The 24,649-nt window shown below is 40.3% G+C and overlaps 1 protein-coding gene across 5 annotated transcripts in view; it reads left to right on the plus strand.

Annotated features, from left to right (window-relative positions):
- Positions 1 to 24,649, plus strand: part of RSF1 (remodeling and spacing factor 1) — a 127,293-nt gene that overhangs the window by 12,506 nt on the left and 90,138 nt on the right. The window lies entirely within an intron of this gene.

The raw sequence follows: 24,649 nt of genomic DNA on the forward strand, positions 1-24,649 counted from the left end.
AACTTTAGGCATTATGTTTCTAAAAGATTTGTGGTTGAGGAACTTCAGACCATGTGAGAAAATTAGATTGGGACATGAGTTATAAATACCTTGAAGTCTTTTCTATTTTTTTAAATGTTTTTATTGACCTTGGACAGAGAGGAAAGGAGCGGGGGGGGGGGGGGGCGGGGAGAGGGAGACAGAGAGAGACAGAGACATCAACCCAGTGCCTCCTGCATGCTCCCTCCTGGGGATTGAGCCTGCAACTTGGGCATGTGCCCCCACCTGAGGACCTCTTGGTTCTTGGGTCAATGCTCAACCAATGAGCCACACCAGTTGGGCCTGAAATTTTTATTTCTGAAACTAAAATTTTTTGAGTTGTTGGGAAAAGCAGAGTGGGCAGCTTGAGGATAAGGGAAATCAGCTAGAAGTTGTTATAATATTACTAGAGGCCTCTTGCAATCCGGGACACCTGGACTTTTTTGGCCATTTCTTTTTTCCACAATAAAATGAACTATTAACTCCTCATTCTCTAAGTCAGAAACTTAGAAATCATACTAAACTCTTCTTACTCAAAGACCCTTCACATCAATTCTACCTACAAAATCTCAGATTTAGCCTTTCTTCTCACTCCCCACAGCCTTTGCCCCAATTCATATCTCACCAATATCTATATATAAAAACCTAAGCGATCGAATAACAGAACGACTGGTAGCTATAAAGCGCACTGACCACCAGGAGACAGATGCTCAGCACACAGGATTGGGCTCCCTCCTGTCCGGATCAGGCCTGTGGGGATAGAGCTGAAACTGGCTATCCAACATCCTCCAGGGCTTATGGAGAATGGGTGTGATTTCCTATTTTTAAAAATTCAGAATTCTAATAAACATATACAAACACTATTTGAAGAACTAGCTGTGTTAAGTGTATAGCTTACTAAAAGCTTACCTTGAATAAACAGATTAAGGCAAATCTGATCTTATTTTACTGCTTTTTTTGTTTTTGTGAATTATTTAAGTTGCTTACATATGTAAAATATTTAACATTTTGTTAAGGGCAGTTTTTAGAGTACATTATTTATGTACTTAAATTAAGGTAATTAAAATTAACTTTATTAAACTATCTTGGCATTGGTGTTTAATTGTATTCTCTCATAGGTAAAGCTTTTTTAACTGGGGTATTTTTTAAATTTTTGTTATAATTTTAGAGATTGCTGTGTTCTTCTGATTAAAGATTTGATAGTTTGTTAAATATTCTTTGTTTCCCCCTCCCTACAAAGAAATGAAACTTCAAATTGAAATGCCATTCTCAATTGAGAAACAGATATGTAAAATATTTTGTGTGGATTGAGTACATTATATAGATGGGAAGTACATAAGTAAATGTGTGTTGTTTGTGTGGGTTGATTGCTAAGTAATTCTTGACTAATTTGAAAGATTCTTTATCAGAAATATTTGAGTTGAATTCAATATCAGGGGTGACTCTCCAACTGCTATACATGGTATTAGACACTATGTGGTAACTCAAACCTGTAATGTTACTTGAGTTATAAAGTCTGGTCTCAGGCCATTTAATTAGTGAAGGATAGTCCATTGTCTTGAAAAACAAAATGTTAGCACTTAAAGAAATTACATATATTTTTTAAACTAGAATTATCAATAATGTAAATAATCTGTCTACAAGGAAATGAATATTGGGAGATTTTCTCTAAGGTTGATACTAGAGCAGAGTAAATTGCTTTAATAACTGTAATTTACATAAAGCAATATAAGAATCTTAATAGGCTCTCTCCCTGATCCTGCCTCTCAGTCCCACACTCAACCTTCCATATATTAACTACCTGGGATTTTAGTTCCATTTTGTCCTTCATTTATTTGTATGTTCCTCAACAATTATTTAAATTAAACTGTGTTTTAACAGTTTATTTGCTCACCATTGTTTTTGATTCCCACAGTTTTTCTTAGATTAATTCTTTTGCTGTATTACATTCTTTTTTCAAACAGGGTTTCTAAGTGGTGAACGTGAACTTTGAGTTCTTGCATGTCTGAAAATATATTTATTTTGCCCCCTTTTCTGAGTGCCCATTTAGATTGAATAGTTTTCCAGTGTTTAAATAACTTCCCCCCAGAACTTTGACAATATTGCTCTTTTATCTTCTAGCATCCACTGTTGCTGATGAGAAATCTGTCAATCTGATTCTTGTTCCTTTGTAAGTGAGTTTCTTTTCTTTCCTGAAAGATTTTCATGGCTTTTTTTTTTTTTTTTAATCCCTGACGTTCTAAACTTTTTTAGGATGTTCCTTTTCTTTCAATATCCTTGCTTTTGCTTTTACAAATTACAGATTGATTTAAAGTCCTCTCGGTGTTATTGCTGTTCTGATTCTCTTTCCTCCATTCCCACAGGCAACCACTGTCCTCCATTTTGGAGTTTATTATTCCCACGAACAGTTTTATACTAAGAGTATATATTTATGTATCCATAAATGATACATGGTTTGGATTTACATGCTTTAAAACTTTATGGTATAATACTGTACTCATTCCCAACATCCTTTTCCCCCCTTAAACATTGTTTTTGAAATATATTCCTGTTGGTGCATGTTATTTTAGTTCTTTACTTTAACTGCTATATAGTATCCTATTACATGAAAATACTGTCATTTTTTTTTTTAAAAAAATTGAATATTTAGGTTTATTTTCTTTATTTTTGTGCTGTTAGGAGAAATGCTGTAATGAACTTTCTAATGGCTTTGCCTAGAGGTGGAATTGCTGGGCTGAAGGGTATATATTAGCCTTAGTGTAGCCAGATTGCTCTTGGCTTTACCAGTTTATACACTGCCAGTGTTAGATAATCAACACTTGGTATTGTCAGACTTTTAAGTTTTTGATAATGTCCTTATGGATTAGTTTCTTATTGTTACTATGATAAGGTTGAACATTTTTTCATGTTTTTCCAGCCATTCAGTTTTCCCTTCTGTGAATCATCTTTTTATAACAGCCTTCCCCATTTTCTTTGTGGTTATCTGTTTTCATTGATTTGTAGCAGTTCTTTATTTTGATGTTAGTTTTTTGTCATTTTTATTTGCAAAGTAAATATCTCAATATTGCTTACCATTTTTACTATTTTTACAGTATTTCCTGTTGACCCAAACTTTAAAATTTCAGTGTAGTATAATTGCCAACCTTTTTTTTTTTTTTTACAATTACACTTGATGCTGTTAAAAACACACACACCTTTTTATGATTCTGAAGACACTCATCTGTATTTTCTTCTAAAAGTTTTGTTTTTCAAGTTATAGTCTTAAACCTGCTGGAATTTAATTTTGGGTAATGTGTGAGGTTTTTTTCCCCTTCACTAATTTGTAATGACACCTCTCATATACCAGTTTCCAAGTAGGCCTATTTCTAGGCTCTCTATTTGTTACATTGATGTTTTCTTAACCACATGGTTTTATTTACTATAGCTTTAATTTAAGTCATTCTATCTGATAAGGCAAGTTCTACCATGTTCTTTTTTGAAAAGCTATTGGTTATTTCCTGCCCTTATTTCCTGTCTCATTAGAATTTTAGAATCACCATATCAAATTTTACAAAAATTCTTGGTTGGCTTTTATTCTGACACCAACTGCAATACCATTCAATTTTGACTCTAGCCACCTGAAACTAGAGTCAGATTCCACGGGTCTAAAGGTACGGTCACCAATAAGACAGCCCCATGTCAGATGCCAGCTATAAGTTCCTGTGACTCCCTTCAGGTTTGATAATTTGCTAAAACTACTCACAGAATACAATGAAGTGCTGTTTTTACAATTATGGCTTTATTTAAAGGATACAAATGAGGACCAGCCAAATGAAGAGACATATAGGGAAAAATGTGGGAGGGCCCCAGTATAGAGCTTCCCTGCTCTCTCCCTGTGGTATCAGGGCGCATCACCCTCCCAGCACATCAATGTATTCACCAGTCTGGAACCTACCGTGACCTTCGGTTGTAGCAGAGTTTTTAGTAGAGTTTTGGCCATTTGATTGAACTCAATCTCCTGTCCTTTTCCCCTCCACGGAGGTGGGGCTGATGTCATGTGGATCAAAACCCCAACTTACTGGTCTTTCTGGCATGACTAGTCCCTGTCCTTGAACCCGTACATTTTTCTAGGATAAATCCCACGGGGTCATTTTATGTAATTTCTTTAGTATGTAGCTGGATTCAGTTTGCTTGTATTTTGTTCAAGATTTTTGTGTCTATATTCATAAACGATATTTATCTATAGTTTTCTTGTGATTTCTTTGTCTGTTTTGGTATCAGGGTAATGCTGGCCTCCTAGAGTGAGTTGGGGAGTATTGCATCCTTTTCTGTGTTTTGGAGGCGTTTGAGGATTGGTGTTAATTCTTCTATAAATATTTGGTAGAATTAACTGGTGAAGCCATCTGGTCCTGGGCTATTCTTTGGGGTAAGTTTTTTGATTACTGACTTAATCTTTTTATTCGAATACCTTCTGGGTATTCAGATTCTGTATTTCTTGAGTAACTTTTGGTAGTTTCTAGGAATTTGTCTATTTCATTTAGGTTATCTAATATGTCGGCATTCATTTGTAAATAGTATTTTCTTAGTAATCCTTTTATTTCTGTAAGGTCATTAGAATATTCCTTTCATTCCTGACTTAAGTAATTTGAGCCTTTTTTTCTATCTTTCTTCATTAATCAAGCTAAAGGTTTATCACTTCTGTTCATCTTTTTAAACAACCAACTTTTGGTTTCATTGAGTATGGTTTCATTTATATTAAATTTCCAAATTAGGCAAATCCATAGAGACAGAAAGTAGATTAGTGGTTGAAATGGATTGAGGTGGGGAAATTGGAAGGAACAAGATTTATTTCTGGGTTGATGAAAATATTCCATGATTAGGGATGATGGTTGCACAATATTGTAAATATACTAAAACCCATTGAATTGTACACTTTAAAATGCTTAAAATGGTGGGTTTTATATTATGTAAATTTTATTTTAGTAACATTTTTTCAAGAGTTAATTGACTATAATAGGTCTATTTCTGGATCCTACATTCTGTTTCAGTGATCTGTTTGTGTATCTTGAGGCCAGTTCTCATTGCCTTGACTTAACTCTATCTTTGTATTAAGTCTTGAAGTCAGGTAATTTAAGTGCTCCAACTTTATTCTTTTTAAAGGGTGTTTTAGCTATCATAGGTTCTTTGCATTTCCATATGAATTTTAGAATAAGCTTACAAATTTCTACCAGAAAGTTTCCTGGAATTTTTATTGGGATTATGGTGAATCTGCAGATGAATTGGGGGAAAATTGACACCTTAACGATATTGAGTCTTCTGATACATGAGCCTGGTACATTGCTCCATTTATTTAGGTGGTGGTGTTTTTTCCCTTTTTTTTTTTTAGCAGTGTTTTGCAGTTTTCACTGAATAGGTCTTCTACATCTCTTGTCACATTTATCCCTGAGTGTTTTATGTTCCTTCCTCTTTGCCTCTTTACCTAGATAGTAGCTGGGCAATTGTAGGGTTGATCTTTGTTTCTCATCTTTCATATATCACTGTTCGCTGTCTTTTTGTTGCCTCTTGTATAATGTCTTAATTGCCATTTTTTCATATATTTTGTTTCATGTTGTTTCAGGCAGGTAAGGTAAATACAGTCCCTGTTAATCCATATTTATTAGAGACATAAGCCCATTATTTTTTTCACTGCCATATTAAGGGGTTTGGGCAGCAAGGTCAGCCTACCATCTTGATGTAATGTATCTCTGTCATTCTACTTTTAGAGAATTAAAACTATGGGTCCCTTTTATTGCCTACCTACTGTATGCTAAACCTTCACCACACTATGTCTTATGAATAAAACTTTAATGGAACTTACATTCTAGTGGTCTCTAACATTACATGGTGAACATAATGTCTGCTTACATGAAATAGGAAATATATGCTTTCCTCAGGGGTTTATTGGCTTGAATGAATCACAACCAAGGGTCTACAAGCCATTTAAAGTATGTTAAAATACCAGTTTTAAATTTAAATAAATATACATCAATTTGCCAAAATGTCGAATAGGCTAGCAATGACATTGCATCATTACCTTTATATGAAATATTCTCAACTCAGTGTGGTAAAATTTTTTACCATGCTGATCAAATATTCTGATTGATAGTTAATAATAACCTGGCAAAGTAAAACACAGGATAGTTTAAGAATTCAGTTTGGTAGTTTGGTAAACCAAATCCCATGCAGTATCTCTGGTGAGAAATAATGGGAAACAATGTGGTATAGATTTATTTATTTTTTTAAATTGTTGAAAGTATGCCGAAAACCGGTTTGGCTCAGTGGATAGAGCATCGGCCTGCGGACTCAAGGGTCCCAGGTTCGATTCCGGTCAAGGGCATGTACCTTGGTTGCGGGCACATCCCCAGTAGGGGGTGTGCAAGAGGCAGCTGATCAATGTTTCTGGCTCTCTATCCCTCTCTGTAAAAGATCAATAAAATATATATATTTTTAAAAATTGTTGAAAGTATAGATGTCCCCTCTTCCCCCCTCCCTATTGAACCCTTCCACTTTGCTCCTCCTCCCGGCCCCCCAGGCCTTCACCACACTATTCTCTATGTCCACGGGTTATGCATATATGCATATAAGAACTTTGGTTAATTCCACCCCTCCACCATCCCTGCCTTGGTATAGATTTTTTAAAATGGTCTTTATTGTTAGCTGGGTTAGAATCTTAACCTTTCCACTTGATATTTGGGTCACCTGGGAAAGGTATTAACTTCTGATCTTCATCAAAGTGGAGACAATAATATTCATCTTTAAAATTGTTTTAAAGGATCTGATATTAGCCCCCCCCCCCTTTTCTTGAAATGTTAAAAACCAATATATGATATGCCTATTGTTTCTTTTTAGATAGTTCATGTATAAAATTGGATCAATTTATAATTTATTCTTCTTTAAATTCACATGATCTGCTCAAATACATATGTCTTTAATTTTATTTTAAAAATTAGGAAGTCCATCTTTGGCTATGATGGAGTAATAAGGAGTCTTTACCCTCTTGTTATTGGCATCTAGTAAGCTGGACTAAAATATACAAACCATCTCTTTTTAGATATTATACCATAAGTAGAGTAGGAAGGACTGTGCTCCCTGAGAGAGAAATAAAAGAGATGAGCTTTGTAATTATTATGGCTTCCTTCCTGCCTACTAGTTTTTATGGAATGATCTCAAAACACTCAATAACCGTAGTGTAACATTGATATTTTCCAGCATCCAAACAGGAATTTCTAGACATGCCAAGAAGTGGGTCCAGTGTAACCCATAATCAAGAAAAAAATCAGTCCAAAGAAACAGATTGGAAAATCACAGAAGTTATGGAGCTAGCAGACAGGATGTTAAAATAGCTATTATAACTAATAAATGTATTCAGCTATTATAACTAATGTGTTTAAAGAAAAATATGAATCTAATGAGTAGACAAATGGAATATATAAAAAAGAACCAAATGGAACTTCTAGGGATGAAAAATCGCAGTGCCTGAAATTTTAAAAAATAATTGAAAGTATTTAGCAACAGATTAGACAATGCAGAAGACCAGACCAGTGAACTTGAAGATATAGTAATTGCCTTTATCTTAAAATGAAGCTGAGAAAGAAAACTGAAAACAATCAAATAATTCATTGATCTGTGGAAAAATACCAAGCAGGTTTAATAAAGTGTAGTTGACATCTTACAAGCAGGATGGAACCAAAAATATTATAAGAAATCATGACTCAACAGTTTCCAAATTTGATGAAAATGATAAATTCACAGATTCAGTAATCTCAACAAACCAAAAGCAGGACAAACACAAAATACCAAAGACATAATCAACTCCTAAAAACTAGTGTTAAACAGAGAACTTTGGAAAGAAGACAACTAAAGGAAAAAACATTACATACAGAGAAACAATGAAGACTTTTTTGTCTGAAACTATGCTAACTAGGAGATAATGAAGCATTTTTTTAAGTACTGAATGAAAAGAACTGTCAACATATGTGTCCAGGAAAATATCCTTTGAAATGTGGGTGTAATAAAAACCTTTTCAGACAAATAAATCCAGAGAATTTGTTATTAGCTAGCTGACAGGTATTATAAGTGACATCATAAATATACACACACACACACACACACACACACACACACACACACTTTTATTGATTCCAGAGAGGCAGGGAGAGGGAGAGAGAGAGAGAGAGAGAGAGAGAGAGAGAGAGAGGAACATCAGTGATGAGAGAGAATCATTGATTGGCTGCTTCCTGCATGCCCCCTACTGGGGATTAAGCTGGCAACCTGGGCATGTACCCTTGACTGGAATCAAACCTGGGACCCTTCAGTCCACAGGGCCAATACTCTATCCACTGAGTCAAACCAGCCAGGACAAAAAGAATTTTTTAAAAATATATATTTTTATTGATTTCAGAGAGAAAGGGAATGGGATAGAGAGAGAAACATCAATGATGAGGAAGAGTTATTGATTGGCTGCCTCCTGCACGCCCCCTACTGGGGATCAAGCCCGAAACCTGGGCACGTGCCCTGACCGGGAATTGAACCATGACTTCCTGGTTCATAAGTTGACAGTCAAACACTGAGATACACTGGCTGGGCTACAAGTGACATCCTGCCTAATAAAAGAGAAATATGCAAATTAACCATCACTCCGCTACATGCACAAGCCACGCCCACCAGCCAATCAAAGCGAGTATGCAAATAAACCCAACCAAGATGGCTACTGCCACAGAGAGCAGGAGGGAGGCTTGGGTTTCCCAGGCAACGGATGAAGCCAAGCTTTCCGCCTGCCCTTCCTGGCCTAAGCCTCCACTCAAGGCTACAAAGTTTCAATTATAGAAGGTAAACAAATCCAAACAAATTGTGGCAGCCACTGAGCTGGAAAGAGCAGGAGGCTATGGTTGCTCCCCGCTTTCCGCACATCCTGGCTGGCCCAGGCCTCCACTTAAGGCTACAAAGTTTCAATTATAGAAGATATACACAAACCCCAACAGAAATGGCTGCCAGCCACCGAGCGAGCAGGAGGCTTGGCTTCACTCCAGGCTACAAAGTTTCAATTGTAGAAAGTAAATAAATTCCAGATACCAGGGCCTCCGCTTGGGTCGCCAGGGGGCGTGGCTGGCCTGCAAACCACCACAGGCCTCTCGCTCAGGCCGCCTCACGCCCCAAGGGAACCCCCACCCTGATCCGGGACACCCTTCAGGGCAAAACACCTGGCCCCCACCCATGCACCAGGCCTCTATCCTATCTAATAAAAGAGTAATATGCAGATTGACCATCACTCCAACACACAATATGGATGCCCCATGTGGTCAAAGATCCTGCCCCCATGTGGACACAAGATGGCCAGCAGGGGAGGGCAGTTGGGAGGGACCAGGCCTGCAAGGGAGGGCAGTTGAGAGGGACCAGGCCTGCAAGGGAGGGCAGTTGGAGGCGATCAAGCCTGCAGGGGAGGGCAGTTAGGGGTGACCAGGCTGGCAGAGGAGGGAAGTTGGGGGCAAACAGGCTGGCAGGGGAGCAGTTAGACATCAATCAGGCTGGCATTGGAGTGGTTAGGGGGTGATCAGGCTGGCAGGCAGAAGCGGTTAGGGGAAATCAGGAAGGCAGGCAGGCGAGCAGTTTGGAGCCAGCAGTCCTGGATTGTGAAAGGGATGTCTGACTGCCCGTTTAGGTGGGATCGGGCCTAAACGGGCCGTCGGACATCCCTTGAGGGGATCCCAGATTGGAGAGGGTGTAGGCTGGGCTGAGGGACACCCCCTCACCCCCGTGCATGAATTTCATGCACCGGGTCTCTAGTCTTCAGGTAAAGGAAAATGGATCAGATGATAGCTTGGATCTAGACAAAGATGAAGAGTGCAAGAAATGATAAATATGTGAGTAAATATAAAATACACTTTCCCTGTTTTTAAAAAATCTTTAAAAAGAGCCTAGGGTACATACAAGGAACAACCAAATATGCATAAATAAATGGACCAACAAATCGATGTTTCTCATCCCCCCTCCTTCTTTCTCCCTCTCTTCCTCTCCCCCTCTTCCTCTCCCCTTTTCACTCTGAAAAAAAAAATCTAAAGTTGTAACTGGAAATTTCAACACTTCTCTCTCAGTAATTAATAATACAACTAGACAGAAAACTAGTCAGAATATAGATGACATGAACAGTGTTCTCAACAAACTGGATGTTATTGACAATTCTGGCACACTCTATCCAACACAATGGAAAACTCATTCTTTTAAAAATGATTGAAAATAACTCAAATGTTGTTGAGGATGTGAATCAACTGGAAATCTTACACAATAATGGTGAGAAGATTAAATAGTGCAACTGCTTTGGCAAAACATTTGGGAGTTTCTTGTTAAGTTAAACCCACATCTAAACATATAACTCGCCGAAGCCGGTTTGGCTCAGTGGATAGAGCGTCGGTCTGCGGACTGAGGGGTCCCAGGTTCGGTTCCGGTCAAGGGCATGTGCATTGTTTGCGGGCACATCCCCTTCCCCGGTAGGGGGTGTGCAGGAGGCGGCTGGTTGATGTTTCTCTCTCATCGATGTTTCTGGCTCTCTATCCCTCTCCCTTCCTCTCTGTGAAAAATCAATACAATATATTTTAAAAAAATAAATAAGTAAACATATAACTCATCAGTTCCCACTACTATTTACCCAGGAGAAACAAAAATATATGTATTTGCTCACAAATGTTCATAGCTTTTCTTAAACTAGAAATAACCCAAATGTTCACTAGATGATTGGATGAACATATCTTATCTAATAAAGAGGGAATATGCTAATTTACCATCACACCCTCACAAAGATGGAGGCACCCACAGCCAATAAGGAGGGAATATGCTAATTGACTGCCTCAGAGATGGCAACGCTCACAGCCACAAAAAGGCGGTGCCCAGTCCCCTCAGCCCCGCCAGGGCGCTTGCCTCTGGAGTCCCCCAGTCCCCTCAGCCCCCCAGCCCCCCAGGGCCGGCCCGAGGCGCAGGCAAGCCGCCGATGGTGGCTACCCAGCTGCCCAGGGCCGGCCAAGGCTTGCGCTGCCAGCAGAGGCAGCAGCAGAGGTGTGATGGGGGCATTGCCTTCTCCTGATCGCCGAGTTGCCTCCCGCCCCTGAGGGCTCCCGGACTGTGAGAGGGGGCAGGCCGGACTGAGGGCCCCTTTCTAGTGCATGAATTTTTATGCAGTGGGCCTCTAGTATATTTTTACAATGGGTTTACTAGTCACATTAAAGAGAAGTGAATTGCTGGTAAATGCAAAACATGGGTAGATCTCAAAACATTATGCTGAGTGAAAAAAGCCATACAAAATGAGTATGTGCAGTATGGTTCCATTTATATGAAACTCTAGAAAAGACAAATCTATAGGGATATATTTGTGGTGCTTGAGGCTGGGAATGGGTTGACTGACTGAGAAGGGCGTTACAAGTCATGGACTGTTCTATTTTGCTTATATTTTACTTACCTTGGTCTGTTCTCTTGTCATGTTAGGAAGCTTACTCATAAAAGCCAGTGTATGGATGGCTACTTGTAAGTTGATAGCAAGGGTATAGTTGATTGGGTGGCATAAATGCATGTTTCATTTAGTGGTTTTAGAACTTTGTTGTGTTTCTATGTGGTTCCTTAAGTATGAGTAAAAAAAAAAAAGTGTATTATTGTTTATGGGTTAGGAGAAATTCGTTTTTATGAAAAACTTTTTTTTGAAGTCCAAGTTATTCATTGAATAAGTCTTTCTCAGATGTATATGGGATAGACACTGTCCTAGGTGCTGAAGATACAGGCCTGTTTAATGTGTGATAGAGGTGGTCAAACAGGAATATATGATAGAGTTTTGGGACACTCAGCAGGGGCACTTAATACTGATAATGTAAAAGAATGATATGAAAGAATAATAAAAGGATTATTTCCTAAGGTGCAACAACCAAACAACTCAGAATGAGTAAAAGTGGGTTGAGGATTGAGGGAACTGCACATACTAAGGTCGAGGCTGTGAATAAACAGCATGGAATGTTTGGGAATTCCAAGAAGTTGAGCCGTGGATTTGTTGAGCCATTAAATCAAAACTAGAAACTCATTATTCTGGACTTTTTATTATATAACAAAAAGTAACCCCTATTTGTGAAGCTGCTCTGGTAAGGTTTTCTGTTATTTGAACATATCCATAACCAGCACAGTGAGACAACATATTTAAATTGAAGCAAAGGGATGGATGAGCTAATTTAGAAACACAAGAAATGAAGTCCTAAAAGAGAACCAACTTTCAAAGGGAAGGCATAAGTTCTGCAAAGGAATTTTAGAAGGGATGAAGAAATAAGAGGAGAAATCAAAAAAGTGGTGTCACAGGATGGTTAGGTTTCAAGAAAGAAGTGGTTCCAGTGTCACATGCTGCTAAATTAAGACAAAGACTAAAGCATTCATTTAATATAATTAATGGAAGTCAGATTTGGTGAGTCTGGCACAAATGGGTGACAAAATGGACACTGAGTGTATAGAACTTTCAGAAGGGGAAGAGAGGAATGTATGTTAGCTCAGCGGGGGGAGAAGGGGACTTTTAGCATGATAGTCCCAAGTTAATTTTCAAAAACACCACAAGTACCTTCCTTATCTTACTTGTATTGTTGTTTGAGGCCAGCAGCAGTTAAAAAAAATCCATTGAAAGTAATATGTATGTGAAAATATTTTTAATTTCACTTTTGTGGTTTGGCAAGGGACCCAGTCTTAGCAAACCACTCTTTCTAGGAACATTTGTTTTTTCTTTAAAATGCAGAAGATTCAGTCAACAGTTACTTTCTTTTTTAAAAAATCCTCACTGGAGGATATGTTTTTATAGATTTTAGAGAGATGAAGGGAGAGGAAGAGAGAGAGAGAGAGAGAGAGAGAGAGAAACACCAGTCGGTTGCCTCCCTTACATGCCCTGACCAAGAATTATGCCCTGACTGGGAATCGAACCCGCAACCTTTTGGTGTATGTTATAACACTCCAGCCAGCCAGGGCATCTTATTTTCAATTAGATTAGATTAGAATTCATGAACATAGGAGCTAAGTATTGAGATAATGATGCTTCTCCCAAAAATGAAGCAGAAAGGGGTGGGGAAGTTTTTCAACATAACTGAACAATCTCGATGGAATACTTTCAAACAATTATCTTAATAAAAAATTTCCTTAATCAAATAATTAACATCTCAACTATCCTGAATCTGTAGGGAAGAAAAGGGTTCTTTAAACTGAGATGTTTGTATGCCTTTTGGGTTGTCTCACACTTTGAACATATTAGCAGAAATGTTTATGTTTACATTTTCTTAGGATGTCCATAGCTTTCATTGAAACACTAAGAGGTTGTCTTATATTGGAATCCCCAAGAAGCAGACCTTGAGACAAAAATGTGAGTGCAAGTAGTTTATTTGGAAAGTGATGCCAGAAACACTGATGAAGGAGGGGAAACTGGAACTGGGAAGGGAGAGAAAGCCAATACAGTATACACTTGAGTGGCCAGATAATTATGACCACCTGACGTTTGTAGGCAAATTAGGCGTACACTGCATCGTATGGGATATGGAAGTTGAAGGCCTGTTTGAACACCTTTGCTATCTGCAGTTACCAAGATAAAACGTCTCCAATTCACACAGGAACACAAGGATTGGACAGTTGAGCATTGGAAAAAAGTCATGTGGTCCGATGAATCACGTTTCCAGTTGCATCATGCAGATGGCAGAGTGAGAATTTCGTGAAACGGCATGAAAGCATGCATCCCACATCCATGAGTACAACCCTTCAAGCTGGTTGGGGGCAGTGTTATGGTTTGGGGCATGTTTTCCTGGCATGATTTGGACCCTTTAATTCGTGTGGAACAACGTCTAAATAGCATAACATACCTAAGTATCGTTGCTGATCAAGTTCATCCTATCATGTTGATGGTGTATCCCAATGGAGATGGCTTCTTCCAACAAGACAAAGCGCCATGCCACGGTGCTTGTATTGTGCAGGAGTGGTTTCAAGAACATGAGGGAGACTTTACCTTGCTTAGGTGGCCCCCACAATCACCAGATCTCAATCCAATTGAGCATTTGTGGGACGAAGTTAAAAGGGCCATCAGGCAGCTGGTTCCACAACCATCACATCTCACAGAACTGGACAGTGCTATTCATCAGGCATGGTGTCAGATTCCTCCCATCATCTTTCAACATCTCGTGGAGTCAATGCCAAGAAGAATTGCCGCAGTATTGAAGGCAAAAGGTGGCCCAACAAAGTACTGATGGGGTGGTCATAATAATCTGGCCACTCAGTGTATATTACCAAGTTACTTTATTGACACCTGGAGCTGAATCTTCCTGTTGAACTCTTGAGAGAGTGTAGATCACATTTCAGATTTATCCCAGCCAAGGGGTAGAGGAGCTTCTGTCAGTTTTTGGTTGAAGGCTGCTCCCAGGAACAGTTAACTCCCCTGGCCTGCACTGGAACCCAAAGTGCTGAGGGGATAAAGTTGAGCTGCTGCCAGCATCTGCTACTAGAGGTAACAGTAAAATACAACTTCATTTTTTGGTTAACTAAAGGTACTTGTCTTAGGCGACCCTGCTAGTGGTTCTCAACCTGTGAGTCGAGACCCACAGGTTGAGAACCGCTGCTGTAGAGCCTAAGACCATCGGAAAACACAGATATTTACATTACAATTCATAACAGTAGCAAAATTACAGTTAATGAAGTAGCAACGAAAATAATTTTATGGTTGGGAGTCACCACAACATGAGGAACTGTATTAAAGGGTCGCGGCATTAGAAACATTGAGAACCACTGCCTTGAAATACAGTGAAATATTTAGGCATGAAGTCATGATATCTGGATTTGCTTTAAAATAACATTGGGGAAGACAAAGTCTCGTGGTCATATATTGATCATCATTGGAGTGGCGTGGTGTGAATGGTTAAATAGCCAGTATATAAAAATGCCGGAAACACATGTGTTTTGTCTTAAATTCTAGAATTATGAAATGTTCACAGGAACAAATCTTTTTAAGTCTTCAGGCTGAACCTATTTTTAAAAAATCTTTATTGATTTCAGAGAGGAAGGGAGAGTGAGAGTGAGAGAGAGACACCAATGATGAGAGATAATCATTAATAGACTGCCTCCTGCATGCCCCCTAATGGGAAATCGAGCCTGCAACCCAGGCATGCACCCTGACCGGGAATCGAACTGTGACCTCCTGGTTCATGGGTCGATGCTTAACCACTGAACCATGCTGGTCGGGCAAGGCTAAACCTCTTTTTTATTGCTTGTGTTTTGCTAATGTTTCAACTGACCAAACTTAAAAATCACCAACACTTTATTCAGACACCCTGGTTTGCTTATTGAACATTTTTAACAGTCAGCTGGCTGGGCTCCAAATAAGGTGTCAGCATTTTGCTTTAAATAAGACATTGATCACCATCTGGTGGTGAATAACAGTAACTTTGGTTTCTATATTGCTTTATGGTTTATAAAGTGTTTTCATATACATTTTCTCATTAGTTGAAATAACTGTAGAAATTATAATGAACCTATTCAGTTATGCTTTGTGTCACAATTTCAGGAAACTGTAAGATGACATAGTATGTTGCTCATCTAGTTATTTTTTGCTTGTCGAATGTTGATTTGAAAGAAAATGAACTTATCACTTGTTAGCAGGGAATGAAGACCATATAACTTTCATAAGGAAATGGAGTTCTTTTTTTTTTTTTTTTTTTTATAAATGAGTGAGATCATGTGGTATTTTTCTTTCTTTTTTTTTTTTAAATATATTTTATTGATTTTTTACAGATAGGAAGAGAGAGGGATAGAGAGTTAGAAACATCAGTGAGAGAGAAACATCGATCAGCTGCCTTCTACACACCCCCTACTTGGGATGTGCCTGCAACCAAGGCATATGCCCTTGACCGGAATCGAACCCGGGACCCTTGAGTCCGCAGGCCGACGCTCTATCCACTGAGCCAAACCGGTCTCGGCGAAATGGAGTTCTTTTGCCCTAGCTGGATTGGCTCAGGGGATAGAGCATCAGCCTGTGGACTGAAGGGTCCTGGGTTTGATTCCAATCAAGGGCACATGCCCAATTGCAGACTCGATCCCCAGTAGGGAGCGTGCAGGAGGCAGCCAATCAATGATTCTCTCTCATCAATGATGTTTCTATCTCTCTCCCTCTCTGAAATCAATAAAAATATATTTAAAAAAGAAAGAAATGGAGTTCTTTTAATTTCACAATTTTGTAAAATAAGTTAGGAACCATAAGAAATTAACAATAACTAACAATAAAATAGAACAATTGTAACAAAAATTATAATAAATAATGAAAGTTATGTGAGTGTGTTCTCTTTAAAAATATCTTATTGTACTATACTCACCCTTCTTCTTGTGATGATGTGAGATGGTACAATGCCTACATGATGAAATTAAATGAGGTAGATACACTGACAAAGGGGCAGTTCACACCCAGGCAGGATGGGTTGGGATGATGAAATATTTTATCACACTACTCAGAATGGCATGCAGTTTAAACTTTTTAATTGTTTATTTTTTGGCTGTGGTTGACCTTGGGTAACTGAGACTGCAAAAAGCAAAACTGCAGTTCAGCAGGGGTGGGGTGGGATGGGATGGGAAACCTATCTGTCTATACTAATAAAAGGGTAATATGCTAATTAGACCGGGAGACCTTCCGGACATTCTTCTGGACAAAGCCATGGTGGCAGGGCCGAGGCAAAGGTGGTTAGGGGCGATCAGGCCAGGAGGGGAGGGCAGTTGGGGCGACCAGGCCGCCAGGGGAGGGCGGTTGAGGGGGATCAGGTCGGCAGGGGAGGGCAGTTAGGGGCGACCGGGACAGCAGGGGAGCAGTTAGGCGTCAATCAGGCTGGCAGGCAGAAGCCAATAGGGGGTGATCAGGCTGGCAGGCAGAAGCAGTTAGGGGCAATCAGGCAGGCAGGCAGGCAGGCAGTCCCAGATTGTGAGAGGGATGTCCGACTGTCAGACAGTCAGACATCCCCCAAGGGGTCTCAGATTGAAGAGGGTGCAGGCCAGGCTGAGGGACACCCCCCCGCCCATGCACGAATTTCATGCACCGAGCCACTAGTATATGTATAAAAGCTTAGGTGACCATTAGGACTGAATGACCAGCCGGTAGCTGTGATGGACACTGACCCAGACTTTGCTGCTGGGGCCCTGACAGCCCCGAATCTGGTTCACCTGCACCCCGGACCCAGACAGGAGGAGGAGGGAGCTTGATTCCTCATGGAATTGGCTGTTTGTTAGCTTGCTGTTGGGTCCCTGACAGCCCCGAATCTGGTTCACCCACACCCTGAACTCAGACAGGAGTGAGGAGGGAGCCCGATCCCTCACGGAATTGGCTGTTGGTTAGCTTGCCCTGATTGCGGGAGGGTGGGGGGGGAGGGGAGTCGGCTGGCCAACTTCCTGTGGTCCCTCACCCTGGCAGGCCACCCCCCCACCCCCGATCGCTGGCCAGGCCAAGGGACCCCATCCATGCATAAATTTGTGCACCGGGCCTCTAGTTAGAATAATGGATCATACGTGATGAGGATAGAAGCCTGGCGCTTTATAGAGGTCTGGTGTTAGAAAATCACTATATATAGGTATTTCTTTAGTTAAATACATAAACATTATTTACTTCTGTATATAAATATCCATGAGAGCATTCAGTTCTTCCATCTCTTCCCTGGAAAGGAAGAGAAAGGGGGGAAGAACTTGCAAATAAGTTGTCTTGGGTTAGTAATATTACTTGTTGGCTCTCACAGTGAACTGAAACCCAAAGCCACTTTCACCATCTTTTTCATCTCATGTTCCTCACCACTTTCCTGCATACTGTTAGTTCAGATAATTTCTCTTTCCCATCTATAGGACCTCTCTTTTTTTTCTGTCTACCTATAGAATATTTGTATTTTCCTCTCTCTCTCTCCCTCTCTCCATCTCTCTTTATTTTCTTATCGCTATTCTAGTTCATCAGATAGTTGAATGAACCAGGAACTGTGCTTGGTGTTGTGAATCAGGTGATGAAAAAGGCAGATGGATCTGGCCCTCATCATGGAGAGAGAAGGAAGGAGGAGGTAGATGATAGATATTTACAAAGTGAGACTATAAAGATAATTAAAACTATTAGATGTCAAAAAGTCTACCCTTTTCTTTCTCTTTATTGCCCCTGTTTATTGTATTTATTTTTAGAAACTGTGTAATTTAAAAAATATATACAGTACTTTCCGGCGTATAAGACGACTGGACGTATAAGATTTTCCAGGGTTAAAAAGTCATCTTATACGCCGGAAAATATGGTAGTCCAATATATCTAATCCATTATATCTAATCCCATCAATATAGTCCAATATACCGTATTTTCCAGCTTATAAAACGACTTTTTAACCCAGGAAAATCTTATACGCCCAGTCGTCTAATACGCCAGAAAGTACAGTATGTATTTTCATTGATTTCAGAAAAAAAGGAGAGGGAGAGAGTGATAGAAACATAAATGATTAGAGAGAGTCATTGATTGGCTACCTCCTGCACGCCCCACACTGGGGATGGAGCCTGCAACCCGGGAATATACCCTTGACCAGGAATCAAACCGTGATCTCCTTGTTCATAGTTTGACGCCCAACCACTGACCCACGCTAGCCACTTTCCCCCCTGTTTATACTTAATTTTTGTTTTTTCTTAATTATTAGCATTTAAGGTAAATTTAAAACCAGTGTTTCAGCTAGTGTGTTAATTTTCTGCTTTATTTAAATATTAAAATTGCATGATAATTTTTTCCATTATCTTGTTCAAGATAAAATCAGGGGTAGCTAGGCAGTTTACAACTTGGCTTGGATTTCAGTGGGATACAGCCTCTTTTTGCAGTCTGAGCACTGTCTCAAGGTAGTGTTTCATATTTTGAGTAACAGTGCTTGCTTTTGAATTTAAAGCATAGTATTTCTCAACCTTTTTTTCATGGTCATATCCCTAGAGAGAATATTTTAATTTTAATTTAATTTAAAATTTTCTCTCTAGCAATAGGAATTAAATACTAAGGAATAAGATTTTGTCAGAAAGTGTTAAGATGTGGAAAACCATAAACCATTATCTGGAATTTTTTGCCTCCCTCAAGTACCAGTTTTTGTCCCCTTGGGATCAATATTGTTTCTATTGAGAATATATACTATAGTAGACTTTGCTTTTATTATAAATTTTCCATAAAGCAATTTGGAAGTGGAGTGACTTTTTCAAGAGTTTTAACTATGGGAATGGATCGGAAAATAGTGCCGATGGTTGCACAATGCTGTGAATGTAATTAAAGCCACTGAAATGTACACTTAAAATGGTTTTAACAAGTTTTATGTTGTGTATATTATGACAAAATTAATCATTAACATCATTGACTTGTATACTATAAATGGATGAATCATATGGTATGTGAATTACATCTCAATAAAGTTGTTGGGGAAAAAGGATGTGTTGGAAGTAGTAGTAATAGTCTTTCTGTTGCTATGCAACTGTTGGATTACGTTTTAGAAATGGATAATGTCTCACAGTGTGTAGGTGCAAAACCCAGAAACAGCTGTACGGAAAGGGAGGTTTGATTTGTATGTTAGGTCCATCCATTTGATATTTAAAAGAACATTCTAAAGAGCCCTGGATTTGAAGAGGAGAAGTCTGGTCTCTTGCTTGGCCTCTATTTGAACTTGGGCAGTTCACATCACATCTTAGTTGCTTAGTTTTCCATTTTGTTAGAGAGTGTTAATTAGATCTTTGCTTTCAGTTAAAAAATTCTAATATCCCATGATTAGCTGTCATTATTATAAGATAAATAAATACTTGATTCCATACATAGACATAAACATTGAATATTAGAGCAGGAGGACTTTGATCATCTGGTACAACTCCATTTTTGGATGAGAAAATTGAGGTTTGCTCCTCTTTCTCCTGACTCTGTCTAGTGTTTTTCATAATATGCATATAGTCATGTGATGTATAATGAGTTTTCAGTCAACAACAGACTGCTTATAAGGCAGTGTTCCCATCTATCTATATATATAAAAGCCTAAGCAACCGGTTGACCGGTAGCTATGATGCACACTGACCACCAGGGGGCAGAAGCTCAATGCACAAGCATGGAAACATGGAACAGACTGATGAATCTCAGAGGGGAGGAAGAAGAGCGGGAAGAGATTAACCAAAGATCTTATATGCATACTAGAGGCCCGGTGCACAGATTCGTGCACTGTTGGGGTCCCTTGGACTCGCCTGCACCCTCTTGCAATCTGGGACCCCTCGGGGGAAGTCAGACTGCCAATTTTGGACCGATCCCCGCAGGTCATGCCGAGGGACCCCACCTATGCACGAATCTGTGTACCGGGCCTCCAGTAAGTTTATAATGAAGCTGAAAAATTCCTGTCGCTTAGTGATGTTGTAGCTGTCATGATGTAGTGCAATGCATTACACAAATATCACTGTGTTACATTTACCTTCAGTATTTACCACAGAAACATGCTGTAACAGGTTTATTACTTAGGAGTTATAGGGGAAGATAATTTGTTACCCCATATATGTCTATTTGGCACAAGGATTATTTTAGACTGGTTAATTTTAAGAGACCATAGGCATGGGAGAAGTTCTGAAAACCAAATAGAAGTTAATCTTTGTAAAATATATTTACATTTATAAGGGAAACCTCTATTGTTAGGGATTTCTCCCTCACTATACTCGAAGAAAGGGATGACCTTACCTCTGCAAACTCTTTATCAATACAAAAGATCACGACTTAAATCTTCATAACTACCTTACACTTGTTTACCATGCTTTTCCAGGTAACATCCCTTTTAGCTGAAGATGGTATTTAAGGTGGTGGTTTCAGCCATTTTGGCAAATTACTCCTGTTTTCCTGGGTCTCTCTCTGTGTACATGAAGTGTGCATGTCATTAAACTTTCGTGGTTTTTTTCTCCTGTACTTCTGGTTTTTATTACAAGGATATTCCAACCAGAACCCAAAAGGGTAGGGGGAAAATTACTTTTCCTCCCCTACAGAGCAATAGTCGTGAACCATTTCTTTGCTTTTCAGAAAACTTTAGGACGATTGATTAAATGAACTCTTTGAAGATAAGGTATATAAATGTATAATAGTTATTTTAAGGATCAGATAGCTTGTGGAACTAGTCTCATTATTGCTAAAACTGTGCTTCCCCAACAGAGATTGTAAAAACTGGCCAGTAGTTAAAACTTTACTGTAAGCTTATCTTCCGATCACTATATCTAAAATCAATGCTCTCTTAATCAGTGGCCTTCATAAAATCAACTATTCTTGTGGCTCTAATTATATTTATGTTTATATGCATAGAGGAAGTTTAAGTAAAAGACTTTATTGAGAAATTAGAATAATTAGGTCATTTAATTATGAGCTGTTATAAACTTTCACCTAAAAAGAATTTTAAGTAACATTGCAGACTCAGCAGCATTCTTAAGGTTTGGTACTGGAAAGATACTTAGAAAAATGTCAGAATATAGAACATCTTTGGTGCTTGGATCAGTAATGCAGTCTGGAATTGTTGCTTCATACCTACATCATTTGCCAGGTTTTCCATGAATTCACACAGCCTCTGACCTTTTCTTCTGCTTCAGAATCTTTCACCTTGAGGCCTTAGGAAACAGGTCTGTTAAAGGCTATGTATCAAATCTAGCATGTGAAAAGGTAGAGCTTTTTGTTTCGTTAGGAAGAAACTTATATTTTTTGCCTGGCCAGTGTGACTCAGTGGTTGAATATCAATCTATGAACCAGGAGGTCACAGTTCAATTCCTGGTCATATGCCTGGGTTGCGGTCTCCATTGGTAGCATGCGAGAGGCAGCCAGTCAGTGACTCTCCCACATCATTGATGTTTCTGTCTTTCTCCTCCCTTCTCTCTGAAATCAATAAAAAAAATATATATATTTAAACAAACAACAAAACCCCTATATTTTTCAGAATAACATGAAGTTGGTAAATAGATAATTCTTTAGAGGGATGTTAATAATTACCTAATGTTCTAAAAATGAGATTACCGTATTTTCCGGCGTATAAGATGACTTTTTAACCCAGGAAAATCTTCTCAAAAGTCGGGGGTCGTCTTACATGTCAGGTGTCATCTTATAGGGCGTGTATATCCCAAACTCTATATTTTAACTGGAAAAGTTGGGGGTCGTCTTATACGCCCAGTCGTCTTATATGCCGGAAAATACGGTATTTAGAAAGTGTTTCAGGTGATGAGTGAATTTGCATATTCTTTGTATATTTTAGACAGTGATTATGTGTTTTAAAAATATGATTGGTAATTTTCAGCTGCATTGTCCAAAACTATAGTTACTTGTCATATGTGGCTTTTTAAATCTTCTAAATTAATTAAAATTAAATGTTTAGTTTTTTAGTTTTGTTAGCTCCATATCAAGTGCTCAGTGGTCACATTTTGCTAGTCACTAAAATGGCTACTATATTGGAAAGGGCATATAAAGACTATTTCCATTATCATACAATGGTCTATTGAATATACAACATTGTTTTTATAGAGTACTAGTGACCCGGTGCACAAATTTCCGTGCACATTAAAAGGGGATTAATTAGAGGAAATAATTTAATATTGCTATTTGCCTTTTCTCTATAATAGAAGTGTCAGAGATGAAAGAAAATTAGTAAAATGTATATGAAAACCTTCCTCCTGTCAGAGTCTGGGGAACACTACGGGACCCAGAGTCAAGTCCCCGCCAACCCACATGTACCTCAAAATTGCAAGAGACCCAGACCCGCCACCTCCCTCCCCCCACATTGGGCTAGATTCAGACCCGGCCAGTCCCACCCTTTTCAAGCCCTGCCGGGCAGGGGGCGTAGCCTCAGGTCCCCTGGCCTGGCGCCAGGACGGGGGGCATGGCCTGAGGTCCCCCAGCCCAGACCAGGGCGGGGGGCATGCCTTGAGGTCCTCCATAAAGCCCCACCAGGTGGGAACATGTCCTGAGATCCCCTGTCAAGCCCCGCTGGGTGGGGGGCATGGCCCAGCACCGGGAGGGGGGTGCAGCCTCAGGTCCCCCATCAAGCCCCGCTGGGCGGGGGCTCGGCCTGAGTTCCCCTGACCCAGCACTGGGGGTGCACCTTGAGGTCCCCCGTTAAGCCCTGCTGGGTGGGGGGGGGGCGCAGCCTGAGGTCCCCTGTTAAGCCCCGCCAGGTAGGGGGTGCGATCTGAGGTCACCCAGCTTGGCGCTGGGGTGGGGAGCAGCAACCTGAGGTCCCCCAGCCCAGCACCAGGACGGGAAGCGCACCTTGAGGTCCCCATCAAGCCCCGCCAGGCGGGAGGCGTGGCCTCAGGTCCCCTGGCCTGGCACTGGGACGAGGGGTGCAGCCTGAGGTCCCCCAGCCTGACGCCAGGCTGAGATCCCCTGTCAAGCCCTGATGGGTGGGGGGCACAGCCTGAGGTCCCCTGTCAAGCCCCATGGGGTCGGGGGAGAGCGCAGCCTCAGGTCCCTGCTGATTGCTCGTTAAGGCTCCTTATGGGAACTTGGCCTCAGCTGTAGGTGCAGCCATCTTTGTGATGGAGTGATGGTCAATTAGCATATTCCCTCTTTATTAGATAGGATAGTCAGTACTTCCTATCGGCAGGTTCTGCATCTGGGGAGTCAACCAACTGCTGATGGAAAAGATTCTAAAAAAACTGTTACATTGTTGCTGACATGTACTATGTAGTTAGACCTACAATAATTGGATCTGTACTGAACATGTACAAGACTTTATTGTCAATGTTCCCTAAACAATGCAATAAAACAACTATTTACATAGCATTTACATTGTATTGGGTAATTATAAGTAATCTAGAGATAGTTTAAAGTATAGGGGAGGATATGTATAGGTTAAATGCAAATGCAATGCATTTTTATATAAGGGACTTTGATCATCTGGATTTTGGTATCCCGGGAGTCCTGAACCCAGTTCCCCATGGATACTGAGGGTTGGCTGTACAAAGTATGGGAATTTTAATATTTTCAATCCTACCTAATAATAGACAAATATGCAAATTGACCGTACCTTCGCTATGCCCGCTATTGGCCAGGAGGCACGGGGGGTGGGACTCGGGGTGGCTGGGGTGGCGGCCAATTGGGCCGGCGGGACGCTGAGCTCACGACGCCAGCGGTGGCTCGAGCTCAGCGTCTGCGCCATGGCTGTGCTGCGGCACAGAAGGGCCTCTGGGGCAGCGAGCTCATGTCCCACCGCAGACCATCAAAAGCGTGGGAGCTAGGTGCCTGTCTGCTCAGGCACCAGGCCTTTCAGAAGCCTCTACGGCGCTGGAGGCTTCTGAAAGGCCTGGTGCACCAGCGATCAAAAGCAAAAGCGTGGGAGCTGGGTGCCTGTCCGCTCAGGCACCAGGCCTTTCAGAAGCCTCTACGGCGCTGGAGGCTTCTGAAAGGCCTGGTGCACCAGCGATCAAAAGCAAAAGCGTGGGAGCTGGGTGCCTGTCCGCTCAGGCACCCAGCTCCCCCCCTACACGTGCATGATTCAATCATGCACTGGGCCTCTAGTTTAACTATAATGTTGATTAATTTTTCTACTGACATTTATGCGCATTTATTGTTAATTGACAAAATATTGAGAGGTACTAGTGTCTATAAAGGTTATCA

Source organism: Eptesicus fuscus, chromosome 13 (genome assembly GCF_027574615.1).
Source record: "Eptesicus fuscus isolate TK198812 chromosome 13, DD_ASM_mEF_20220401, whole genome shotgun sequence".
NCBI lineage: Eukaryota > Metazoa > Chordata > Mammalia > Chiroptera > Vespertilionidae > Eptesicus > Eptesicus fuscus.